This window comes from Anser anser (genome assembly GCF_964211835.1).
Source record: "Anser anser genome assembly, chromosome: 3".
NCBI classification, from domain to species: Eukaryota; Metazoa; Chordata; class Aves; order Anseriformes; family Anatidae; genus Anser; species Anser anser.
Genome location: NC_139722.1, coordinates 34706789 through 34720364, shown reverse-complemented (window position 1 = coordinate 34720364; position 13576 = coordinate 34706789). Strand labels below are relative to the sequence as shown.

General features: G+C 38.9%; 1 long non-coding RNA gene across 12 annotated transcripts in view; it reads right to left on the bottom strand.

The window, feature by feature from the left end:
• The window catches only part of LOC310896124, a 59342-nt gene that overhangs the window by 26625 nt on the left and 19141 nt on the right, over positions 1-13576 (bottom strand). Inside the window, exons 2-6 of one of the 12 annotated variants that reach the window (XR_014581192.1) lie at positions 12090-12157; positions 8415-8471; positions 6562-6674; positions 4151-4251; positions 1-1593 (exon numbers count right to left, since the gene is read on the bottom strand). The exon at positions 1-1593 is cut by the window's left edge and continues 3115 nt beyond it. This is a non-coding gene — a long non-coding RNA (uncharacterized lncRNA). The other 11 variants (XR_014581193.1, XR_014581194.1, XR_014581195.1 and 8 more) reach the window with 11 other exon arrangements.

Below are 13576 nucleotides of genomic sequence, written 5' to 3'. Positions count from 1 at the left end.
AGTAGCTATGGCATGAAAAGTGCACTCTGGAGCAAGGAATAGCAACAAAATAAGTAGAGTACTTATGCAAGCTTAGCAAAACTCTTGCAGAGAGCTAGCAATGACACTTGAGAGGACAGTAAACTTATGTCAGTGGAATGCCAAGATGGAGATAAATGAATGACACCGTACACTTTGAGGCCAATCCACTTTACAGAATGTTTAAACTCCAGGGTAGTTTAAGCAACTAAAAATAAAACTTGTTTTGTTCTCTGAACAAATTACACAGAAAAAGCAAGAGGAAACAGTAAACACTCAAACCAGATATTCTTTTAACTGTCCACGTAGTTTCATTTTTTTGTCATTGGTACGTCTGTTAAGTGGAAGGGCTCCTCACATGGAGATAGGTATGAGCAAAAGGGGCCATTCACAGGATGGGTTCAACTGGGTGGTATAGGGGTCCTCTGAGGAGCAGAGCTCTGCTGTGACTCTGAGCTGAAGGATTACAATTGGCTGAAATAAAGTCATTTTGACAGGAAAAGATGGCATCCTGAAATAAATTGTATCCTCAGTGCAGGCCGGGAAAGAGAAAAAAAAAAAAAAAAAGATCAATGGGAAAAGACGTACTTTTACAGAATAAGAAAGAACTAAAACATTCAGAATAAGTAAATTTTCATCACCAGGAATTATGCAGTCACTGAACCTACTGACAGCTCCTGTTTCTGGTTAAATAACTAAATGACCCTGTAAAGGACTTTCCTGCTCTGATTTTCTATTAATCTATGATAGAAAGATAGCAGTAACTAGCAAGGCTAGTTCTAAGCATTTTGAAATTTGTTTGACTTTCGATCAACTTAAAAGGGCTTCAGTCAAGTCCTTTTGTTCTGAATTTTGAGATAATAAGTCATTTAAATGATAGAAGACTGAAAACAACAGCAGGGAGATATGTTCCTGATGAGTTTTATTCATGATAACACCTTCCTAAAAATTGAATTAATGTATACCAATTGTTATTAATGCAATCTCTCATAAAACAGAATTATTTAATTGGCCAACAGGAATACACTTATTAGATCTAATTGAGACAATGGCAGAACTGTTCACAGTGACATTTCAATCTATGATAAAACACAAAGACTTAATTTTAGGTGTATTTGGGGCTTTGGGGCTGAACCAGAGTCACAGAATTACATGAACAGAAGGCATAAAATCTAACATACAATTATTTATTAAATTTGTCCATGGCAAGACACAGAAAAGAGGACAGTTAAAATACTATCACAGATTATGTCAGATCACACTAATAGTTATCATATTGCGACTGATGTAATATAGCTGAAAGAAATACTGGGCAATGAAGACAGTTTTGCATCAGGTTAAAGTATACTTTCCTAGCCTGTTGAATGTGTGTTTTACAGGAAACCCAGGAAGCACAATTTTATGCTAGTCTCATACAGCTAAATATCAAACTATATTCCAGCCAAATTCAAAATCAGTCAGTGCCTGGCTTAGTAAAAGTATGACCCAAAGAGTTCTAAAAGTCAGTGCAGTTGTTCCTTCCAACTGTGGACCAGAGTCTGGATTTCCTCATGGGAGCAGGAGCATAGGAGATTTCTATAATGGGAGAAATCTTGTATCATTCATCAGACAATCTGAAATACTGCATCTGAAAATAAATAACTAAATAAACAAATAAACAAAATAATAATAATAATAATAATAATAATAATAATAATAATAATAAACAAACCTAATTTATCTCTTGAAGAAATGATGTATGTAAGAGTACATTCATGTTATCCTGGTTTTGGCTGAGACAACTTTCTTCATAGTGGCTGGTATGTCGCTGTGTTTTGGACTTAGGAGAAAAATAGTCTTGATAACACACTAATGTATTTAGTTGTTGCAGAGCAGCGCTTACACAGAGCCAAGGCCTTTCCTGCTCCTCGTGCTGCCCTGCCAGGGAGGAGGCTGGGGGTGCACCAGGAGCTGGGAGGGGACACAGCCAGGGCAGCTGGCCCAGGCTGGCCAAAGGGATGGCCCACACCTGGTGGTGTCGTGCTGAACAATAAGACCTGGGGGAATTGGCTGGGGGGGGCTGTTGGGCCAGTGGGCTGTGTATTGGTCAACGGGTAGTGAGTAATCACACTGTGCATCATTTGTTTTGTATATAATTAATTTTCCTTCCTTCTCTGTCCTATTAAACTGTCTTTATCTCAATCTGTAATTTTTAGCTTTTTTTTTTTTTTTTTCCCCCCACACTGTGGATGAGTGAGCAAATGGCTGTGTGGTTCTTAGCTGCCCACTGGGTTAAGCCACAACACATGTGCACATATGCACACGCAAAAAATATATGCCATGGACACCTCTTTGCAGATCTGTTGTCTTCCAGATTATTTGCTTGAAGATCATTGGCATTGTTGCAAGATCATACACTCGCTTAACAAATCCACCATCTAATAGTTACAGCTTCTCTAATTTGTGAGCTTATATTATTTAGAAAAACTCAAATACTGTATTGTATATGATATTAGAAAATCGTAACATTTGGCTTACTGAAGTGTAATATTACTTTGTCTCTGTCCAAGGTATTAAAAAAGAATGAAGAACTTGAGGATCTGCATATTTTCTGGAAAAGTCACATCTCTCCTAGACATTACATATGTATGTCTGGAATATTACTTTCAGATATTTAAGAGAAGGAGCAATTTATATTATGAAGCTTTGCATTATTTTTTCTTCTGTGATGTCTTTTTTTTTTTTTTCTTGTTGGCTCCATGGTACTTTTTCTAATGCCAAAATTGTTCAGAGCATTTTCTAAGGGCTTTATATTTGAGCATTATAAAATCTTTTATAGATGGGTGGCAACCTGGATTCTTTCTTTTCTTCTCATGTATTATCACCAGTAATGAAGGCTGTGTTGACCAAATTCCATTTCTGGGCACCTCTCAGCCATCCTCTCTTATTGTGCTTAAGTAGCTGCATCTTACACAATTGACTCTTCTGTTCATGGTAAACAGCAAAGAGAAGAATTCAACTCCCTCTCTTGTTTGAGTTGACTCTGAATATGGCTTGAGGAACTGCCATGTATATAGGTACTATAGCAACTCTGCCTTCCTTGTGTCCTTTGTTAATGCTGAAACACAGAGCAGATTTTCGTCTCTGCAAAACACTTCCAAAAGCATCATGTATATTGCAAGTCTGAAGACTGCTGCACATAACACTGTGATAAATAGGTGTTAATAGTTCCCAGTCAACTTTCAGTGCTTACAGTAAATACTGTAAATTGTAAAAAGCATTTAAATGGAATCCTTTAATTCACTGTGAATGCTATGGAAGACTGTCGATAAATTTAAATAAAAGCTATTATACAGTAAACCTACTGATGTTTCCCACACAGTCTCTACTTTGTTGCTGTGATACATGTTCAAATGCAAAAGTTTCAGCATTTATCCTTCAATATCTAGGACACGTATGTAAATGCATTCTTCTCTTGTCTTCTCCCAGAGAGAATGTCTCAGTGTTTATAACCCGATATAAAAATGTGTGTTCATTTTGCATCTTTTTGTCACTGTAAATCCAGTCTTTTTAATGAGGATTTTACTTTCAAGGGGGAAACACAACTGGAGTTTGTTAAACCAAAGCATGGTTTAACCATGCCCAGCTCTGGAGGAGAGGGCAGGTTTGAGAGGCCATGCCAGCTCAGAAGCAAAAGCCACACAGAAATGTTAATACAACATGTGGCCCTTAGCTAATGAGACGATATAGATTTTGGGACTGAGCTGATATTTCTACTAAATGTTCATGTTTGTGTTAGGCTGTATTTTGGTGTGGACAACTCTAAGAAACTCCTTTGTCTTTAGCTAAAAGACAAAATAGCTCAATTAAGCAGAGACCCCATAAGGGTCAAAAAAATAAAATTCCTCAGATCTATCACAAATTTTATATTTGCAGCACATAAACCATGAAGTAGCACTGATAGGATGACAGTCTGGTATTTGTTAGATGCCCTTTATTCTTCTGAAAGGAAATATACTAAGGGAGGATGCAAAAATATACACTTACAAAATATCACACAGACACTAGGTCACATTTTGCCCTGGAGTAATCTCAGTAGTTTTCCTAGTGGGGAATTTGGATTCCCAAATAGAAGAAACAACACTAACCATACCTGTCGGCTTTCTGGAGATGAGAGAATCTCTGGCACTGACACATCAAGTGGCACCATGCATGGAAAGCCACATCTTCCTAGCTTCCCAGCCCACACTCCTTCTGTGAGGGTAAACAGATAAGGTTTAATTTATTAATAATAATCTGTGAATGTACATGGATAAGGTTTAATTTATTAATGGCAATTGCCTAAAAATAGACATGTGTCAAACTTCTTCATCTGTAAAAAACAGAATGTGCCATGAGCATGTGAGAAACACTCCGTAGCCAATAACTTAGGCTCAGGCAAGGATCTCAGTGAAGCAGTAATTTATTCGCGATTGCAATGGCGGGCGCCCCACAAGCAGGAGAGCGCGCCTACTAGTTCCAAAACACAGTTTATATACTTTTTGATGACAGGACCCTCCCCTGTTTCCCCACTGGAGTGGGTAATCCAGGTTCACAATCTATCTGATGCTTCACAGACAATGCCTGGCCTTCAGTTGCCGGCCTGTTTTTGAGGTGGTAATGTTTTCTCCCCTTATCTGGCTTGACTTAACATAGTGATTTTCACCTGATTGCTCTAAGGAGTCTGGTTGTCTGCATTTTACGAGGTCACCTGCTGAGCTTTCTTATCACTGTAAGCATATCTCAATACCACATTCCTTCCTTCTAAACAATGTAACACTGCAAAAACAACATTTCTATTCCCACAAGCAGGAGAAGGAAGGAAACAAATAATAAAAAAAAAGAGAGGGCAAAGAACTGGGCACAAGGAGTAGCCAAGTTCAATGTTCCTAAAAGATCAGATTCTAAATTGAGAATGAAGAAAGGATCCAATTAGTGGATCAAAGAACAAAAAGTCATGCAGTAAATTAAAACGATGACAAAGAATAAAAAATGGCACTGGTGTTAATCATGTGCAGTTATGTGAGATTCATAGAATCATAACTGTATGAAGCTGGACAGAGCTGTGCAAGAGAAAATGATTAGTGAAGTGGAATAGAACTGAAAATTCATGCAGAAACCATGGGATTGTACCCAGGGGCTAGTAAAACATACAAAAGAATGGGGTTTCCTGCTGTTTCAATTTTCTTTATTGTATAGGTGCTGATCACAAGTGAATACTGTTGACTTGTCCGCATCAAATCAATTAGAATTGCTTTGCTGATCTTTTTCTCTCTAACCTCAGACTACTTAACTTCATACTGGAAAATAATTAACTGATTCTACATCCTGACTTCCTCCTCCTGGCAAGGTCCAAGTTAGATCAACTGATGCACCACATTTGGCTTTAGAGTTTGTGATAAATTAGCGGGTGTTTGTTAATTGTCTTTAAAAGGAATTCAGAGGATCTGCTGAGAAGATAAGGTTTTGCAATTTACGACCTTGTTAAGGGGGAAGACTAAGCAAGTAGATAGTGGGGAGGGGGTGTTGGATAAACATCCTTGGTAAAACAAAGACTCTGTGAAATACTGTTTCCCGCTTCACTACCCTCCCCCTTGAACACGAGCACAACGCATGATCATTGAAAGAAAAACAACGACCCCCAACAACGAACTGCGCAGCTTCAGAAGGTCCAACAAGTCCTGACAAACCGAAACTTGGATGCTATAAAACGGCGACACTGAAAAGGGAAAGTTGCGTGCTGTGGTGGAGCGGAGACTCCCCAGCCGCCCAGCGCTGTTTTGCTTGTGCCTGCTTACTTAATTAATAAAATATTTCTGATAGACCAAGAAATTTGTATGGTCTCACTTATAACAGAGTTGAAGAGTTCAGCAAATTATAATCACAAATGAGATAAATATTACAATGGGATAAAAATGGTCATCCTAAGAAGGACAAAATTTCAGGAGATCAGAGATCTGGCATTGGCTGTGGCTTCTATTCTGAAGCACAGTCAGATATACAGCTTGAGATGAGACCTATATGCTCTCCACTGGTAATAGCAGCCATCAATCTTTTGCAGAGTTGTCACACCATTAAAAGAAGGGAGCATTACACAAGGTAGCATATCAAGACTCGTTAGAAACACTGGCAAAGAAGTTTAGGACAAACACATGGCTATGAAATTGCTTTTTACTTTCAAAGTCAGATGACTAAATACAACATTGCTAAACAGGCCTAGATTGCCTAACAACCATTCAATTTCAAAGCAATGTTTCTAATTTCAAAACATCATGTTAAATGAATGTTGTTTCCATCAAGTTTATCATTTTCTCATTCCACTGGACTTGTGAAACTATTTATGACTTTCATTAGTCTAAACTGAAATTAAGCCCTAACATATATATATATATATATATATACATATAATCGTGTTTTAAGCACATGGATGGATGACATAGGGGCTCCGCACTTTGGAATAACAGTTTTGCAAAAACAGCTGCGAATGCATCTAATTATTAATTTTCAACATGATTTACTGCTTACCTGTATAGCTAGCTGAGGAAAGTCTGGTGATTCCCTGAGGATATTCCACTGTTTTGCTCTTTTTTCCTGGATGGTCTAGTTTCTCTCTAACTCTTCATGAACCAGCTTTAGAACTTGTAAGAATAAATAATAAAATAAATAAATAAAAAGAAAGAAAGGAAAGAACTTTTCTCTTACCCATTTCCCTTCTCCTATTTTTCCAATGAAGTTTAAGCTTTCAGTAGATGTGGAGAAGATGACTCTAAAATATACCAGCTATAGGCACAGATAAGGAACAAGACAGACAGATTAAAACGAAGATAGGAACCAGGAAAATATCAGTGAGAAAAACCCATGCAGCTGCTTCAAAGTTATTCCTAAATGTGCTAAATGGGCCAGATTTGTTTCAAGCCAGTTCAGCAAATTCTGTCAGGGCAAACATTTGAGAGTTCTTCTCAAAGCCTGGAGATTTGAAGGCCCCATGTGAGCTATCAAGTGTACTACAAAACAGTGTCAGCACGATTAAAGTTGCTGAATATGTATGAAGTGATTCTGGCTACTGCATTTCTCAGAGGGCCCAGAGAGGCTATGTCTTAGGTCCTCTGAACCTGAGTGATGCTGAGCCCAGAGATGTCTCTACAGGAGGTCTCTGTCATCCTTGTACGCTTCCCAAACAGGGATATCATAGGGCTGGTGTCCTTCCTCCTCCTCCCAGGTCTTCTCAGTGTTCCCTGTCCTTCACAACATGGATAAGTAGCCTTGCCCATAAATTCCCACCTGTCACCATGAAAGTGATACATCCTGCTCTATCCCCTGGCCCATTCTCAATAGATATTTCTTCTAAATGAGCATAACCAATTCTACAAAGGGGGTAAAATACTGCCTAAAGCAGCAGCTGCTGCCTCATTTTCAACCATAAGACCCAGGCAGATGAAGAAGACGTGCTGCATCCTCCCTGCATGATGTGGTAGCAGAGCTGTCACATGGAGCTGGAGAGGAGAGCCAGATGTCCACTACTTACCCTTCTGCTTTATGTTGCAGACATCTGTTTCCACCTCTATGTGCAGTATTATTTGGTGTTTGTAAGCTGTGGTTAATCCGCCATCAGCAGGGCTAACTCAGATAAGACTATACAACAGGATGGTCATGTTCCAGTGGTTCCCCAGTGTGTCTGACTGGGAGACCACTGAGTGAAGGAAAGGTTTCCCTCAACACAGCCCTGGCAGACCTATGCTGCACAGACTGTCCAAGCTCCTTTCCGTTGTTGAGTCACGTGCATGTCTTTCACATAGGTCACCACTCATGGATGTAGTAACCAACTACTCTGGCTGAGTGCTCAAGGGATGTGGATTTAGTTCAGACTGCAAAGAGCCTCTTACCTCTGCTGCCATGAGTCTGCTTTTTTCTTTGTCAGAAATAAGGCTGATGCTACCTGCATCCAGAAACTGCTGACACAACTTAAAGGAATCACTGCTGAGGAGCTAGCTGCAGCCTTCCAGTGCTTCAGGTTTGCTTTTTGCTGACGGGATCACTTGAATGGCTCTCAAAGCCTGCTCAGATTCCCCCTTCCTGGGCATGGTGAACACCCGGACTGCAATAACCCAGGAGTTTCCTTCTCATCTCCTGCATGGCAATCACTTCTTTGGTCATAGTGGATACATTTGGCATAGGCTAGCCGGGCATTTCCAGACCAAGGAAGTGAAAAACAATATTATGTTTCTGGCCTCTTGACTCTGTCAAAGTGATGTAAAGGAGTGAGGCTGGCAAAGGTAATTCTGGCTGCAGTCACTTTTATAAGCGTCTTCATGCCATGCCCTTGCAAAGCTGACTCCAACACATTGGCTTGATAGATTGAAATAGGAATGTGTCCTTACCAAAGGACAGCCACAGACCCCTGAGTTAATCCAACATTTCTTGTCCTCGTCACTCATCTGAAAAAAAGAATCAAAATTTACTTTATCAGATGGCTACTTTTTATCATACTTGTTTTGCTCCATACCATAACAAATGCATGACCCTGAAGACTTACAATGATAGCTGTGTGTACAACTACCTCTGTTGGTTAAAGGACCGACCTGTGCTTTATTAATATTTACAGATTTAAATTTTTAATATGCAACAATTCTGCATTATTGAATAGGTGACGTTCTGCATTTTAATGGTTATGGAGTAGGAGGGGGCTCTTTGTAGTTAACGTTACAATAAATTTTTCATTATTAAATAAGAAGTTGCTACCTCTAACCTCCTCAAACAAAATCCACACAGACAACATGTTGGTGCAATGGTGAAAAATTCTCTCAAGAGATATATGATATATTTGTGGCAAATTTGCTTATGGAATTTGGATTTATGGTACACAAATTTTTGGAGTAGGACTAGGATGTAGATTCAGGCTTCCATAGGTTTATTCTGAAAGCAAAATCTTTGCTAAAGGCTTTAGTAATAGCTGCATTGTGAAGAACTTGTATTTTAGAGGACAGTTTGGGATTTCGAGACCTCTTAGGTGTTACACAGAAATATGAACCATTTGGTATAAGATGAGGTCAGCTCACTTAGGAAATAATTAAGCATTTAGTCACAACAGTTACTGACAATTTTCTTCTACTCTGCCAGATAAATATTCTATGAATATTGTCAAGGTCTAGTTTGTGTGTTTATGTGGTAATAACACCTTCGCCATCAGTGCATCAACAATGAAGAGTTTCTCTGGAATAACAAACCTGGTAGAGTTTCACCCTCAGGTGTGTCAAGATCTCCACATTGTCAGTCAGGTGGGCTGTAATTGCATTAAGTACTGTGCTCTTCAAATAACAGCGTGAGTCCAATGTATTTTCATGTAGGAAGGGATACTCCATGTGAATACCAGAATCACAATCTAGTCCAGTATAATTAATAAACCTTTTTCTTAGAATGTCTCTTAATGTCAAATTTGTACTGCATAAAAATTAGTCATGTCAAGGTTCTCGATCTCAAAAATATTAATAAGATTTGAATTAGGGTTATTTGGATAAATTTAATGGTACAATACTCAACTTGAACAAGCTGTTTCCCATATCAGCTTTCTTTTAAGTTTATTTTTATTTGTACCTTTCAAGTACAAAGAAGTCCATCTCACCTTATATTATTTTTAGAATATAGTCATACTGGTGAGCCAAGGATTCAGCTGGTGGATTTGCCACCATACTTCTTTATTTCATAAGAATTAAATACTTCTTTATATTCATATTTTTATTCGTACTTCTTTATATTCATATTTTTATTTTATACATCATGGTTCTATATCTGCAATGAATGTAAAGAAAGATATAATTCTTGCAATCTGTGTGGAGGAGTTAGTGTTACTTTGAAAGCCAGTCACCGTAATTGAAGGAAATCAGTCACGTGTATAATTATGAGATATAACTTAATATTCAGAATGGTCAATAATTCAAAACTGTAGGTCCTGAATTTAGATCATGTACTATCACAGAAGGTGCACGACTTCTCCAGTTTTAGAGAAGTGTTTCCCCGGAATTTGGAAACAAGGCAAACCAAACAGTTTCATTATCTGTCCTGTTGTGTATCTACATCCCAGTGACAGTCAGATGAATGTACTTGCACACAGTGGCTGAGACAGCTAATAAACTTTTCATGGCACTCAATGAAAGGGATTGTGTTATCTTAGATTCCTCCCTGATGTTATTCTCATGTTGACTTCACCGAAGGCAACATTTGCCAGTAGAGAATTGAAAAATTAAATGGGTTCATAAAGCAAAACAACAAATATAACACGGTTATGGTATACTTAAAGCAATTATAATTATTAATCAAATATTTAGGATGCAGTGTTTCCTTTTAAGGAAACTGTCTGATTTCACAGCCCCTGAAATACAACACAGTCTGTAAAGCTCAATTTCACTATATTTTTATCTTTACTTGCAAGTAAATGTTTTGTTTTTCCTTTTAAGCATGAGTTAATCTAATAATCTAATCAAAGATCAGAGCTTTCTCTATATATGAAATACAATAAATCTATGCTGTTTTACAGAAAAAAAAAAAAAAGTACAAAAATGCAGCCACTGCTACATTTCATATCAGGACACTACATAAAATAGCAAGACTCCCACTCTCATTATACAGTGGTATAAAACAAATACCAGCCCGTAACATTATTTCCTTGCATCTTCAGAAATGCAAACTGGCAAGCTTGCCTGGTATGTGATTAACAGCTTCTCAGCTGGGGGTACTTTACAAATGAAATTATTTATTTCACGATTAACCTTTGATGAGATCAGTAATTCCCACATCTAGGACACAACAGTGCCTGGTAATGGGCACAGAGGAGGAGTGCACACTGACTCACGCTGCAAGCAGGCACACTGAAACACAGACTTTTGGATAGGTTTAGCTTCCATGCCAACTGCTAAGCAAATGCCAAGTTTTCAGTAGCACTCAGAAACTTGTGGCTCCCACAGTGAGCCTATGAGGAGATTTTCAGAAATATGCAGGCACCAGCTCTTCTCAAAAATCTACTTATTGCTTTAGGTGCTGGCGACAGTTACAGTCTCCTAATGAGCTGCCCCTTACAGACTTTCCTCAGCCTTACAGAACAGTGGCTCCAAGGCACTGCCTTGCTCTGCCATTCCTCTGCCATTATTTTCACTTACCTCTTCCCTCCCAAGCCCTCAGTGCCTGCATTTTACTGCTGTCACAGCTCCTTCCTCTTTCAGAGATAAGCATGGACTATTTTGTTTTGTGCCTGCCTAGCAGAATGGCGTTTGAGCATCCTGCTCGAATCCTCTGGGCACTGCTCCAATAAGACTAACGTCTGTTTGCAAATTACGCTAGCGCTAGGAGACAATGATATATGACCTTTCACAATATTGGGCGAGGTATTGATCAGAGTCATTGATCCCATTTTTGAGTGACTGTCTCACCCGGGAAGACAAGTGAAATAAAAAGTCTGACGGTGTCTGCAAAAGCCTGTGCCTGATCAGAAACTTCAAAAGCCTTTTTATTTATTTTTTGCTGACCTTTCAGCCTGAACAGTGTTACCAGATATCATACTATTGTTCGCCTGTTTTTTAGAAGAGCCTTCTTCTATGAAAATAACTTGTTGTTGTTGTCTGTCTTTTGAATAGACGAGACAAATGGATATTATACAACACTTTACTTGTGTGCGCAACCCTCAGTTACAGGACCACTGCTCCCTCAGGTAGGAAACACTTTGCAGACGAGACACAGGTCCTGTGAGAACATTTGCTAGGGCTAGGTCCACACATTACATATATGCTTTCCTGTTTTGGAAGAAGCTTTTCTAGTTTTTAAATGAGTAGCCGCCTAGAAGAAACACTTATTACTTCTTTCTGTTACTTTATGGGGACATCATTAGTGGCTTGTTCTGTCTTAAACAGACAGCTAAGACTTGGCTCCCAAACAGCAAGTGATAAAAACATATCACCTCACAAGTCAACTTTTAATACTTTCAGACTCACAATCGTAACATGGTATTATCTGAAAATAAAAACAAGCTCTTTCATTTCATTTAGAGCTGTGCTGCATATACGTACCCACGGCTGGTTAGGTGAGGCTATGCAGTGGCAGCCCATTTCTGAAGGAGCACGTAGGCAAATTTCTGCTGATGACATACAGACAGTATGAATAATGGATTTAGCATGCATACATGCTTAAGTGGGGTAGTGAAGATGCTGGCCTTGGCAATTGAATTCATGTTTAAATGGAAAAATAACTCTGTATTACATTCTTAGATCTGCAATGCCAAACAGATATCCAGTATCACTTGGGAAGGGAGATTTGTGTCAGAACAGGTTTGACCAAGACATCCTATGTTTTTGGGAGGATACAACAAAGTTTAAATAGAAATTTTCAGATGGAAAGCAGATCAGCTAAGGAGACTGCTGAGAAATTTAAGTACCAGTTCTATGTAAAATGTGAATGTTGAGAAAATGTTTTCAAACTGAAGCAGAATGAACCAATGAATACTGATTCTGTGCAAGAGGCTTGCAGTGCAGATGCTCAGTTGTCCCAGTACGTTCCATCTCCCAAAGGATATTCTGTTTTACCTCTCATCCCTGGTGTTTAGTGACACGTGCTATATTGCTTATGAGACATGCTGTGCAGCATTTTTCCATCAACAAATCAAAATATAACACATTTCATTTTTTTTCCCATTAAAAATTCATTCGCACATAGTATAAGAAATCTTTCTTTGTTAAGGTCAGCAACCCTACAGTCAGCCCTTGTAAAACACCTCTCCTAGCCTTGCTGGATAAAGCTGCATCTCATTGCTCCCGTTGCCAATACCTCAGACTGCAAAGCATTGCTGAGGCTACCTGAGGCAATACAGTCCCACCTTTGTGCCCAGTCTCTTTTAACCTCATCCTTAGGCTCCCTGCTCATGATTATTCTTGATTAGCTGATAACAACTGATAAATGAAAGCATTTTAAAGGCTGAGGCACACCTCACTGGAATGCTACTCTCTTTATAATTTGCCACCTTCACAAGAAAACCAAACAAGCCTCCCACTCCAGTCCTGTCACTCGAACTTTCAAGTGTCTGGAAATAAGCCACTAAGAAGCCCAGCCAGCTCCATGTAGAATTGGCATAACCTATATATACTTTCCTCTCCCGCTATTGCCCCCTAATGCCTGACAGAATAGGCACAACAGAAGCAATCAGCAACTTAATCAAGTTTCTCTGGTTTAGTAAATGTTTAAATTTTTACTTATCACTTAGTTACCAAAGCATTAAACAGTATTTTGGGACTCCTTTGTCCATGAAGTCCCTGATTTTTAGCCTTATGAATAATAATGAAAAATAAATAAATAAAAAGAAAAAAAATGTGGTGCAAAGCAGATTTCAGCTGAGCGTCCCCCACCAGGATACCTCCCAGGTTTCTTATCTCAGGCTGCAAAGTGAAGCCTGGACTCACCCATCCTTCCGCCTGCAATGCTTGAAGAGCATCAGCCCATGCAACCTAGGGACTGTTTAAAAACTAAGCACACCGGCAACACATCCTCCTCAGGAGCAACTGCA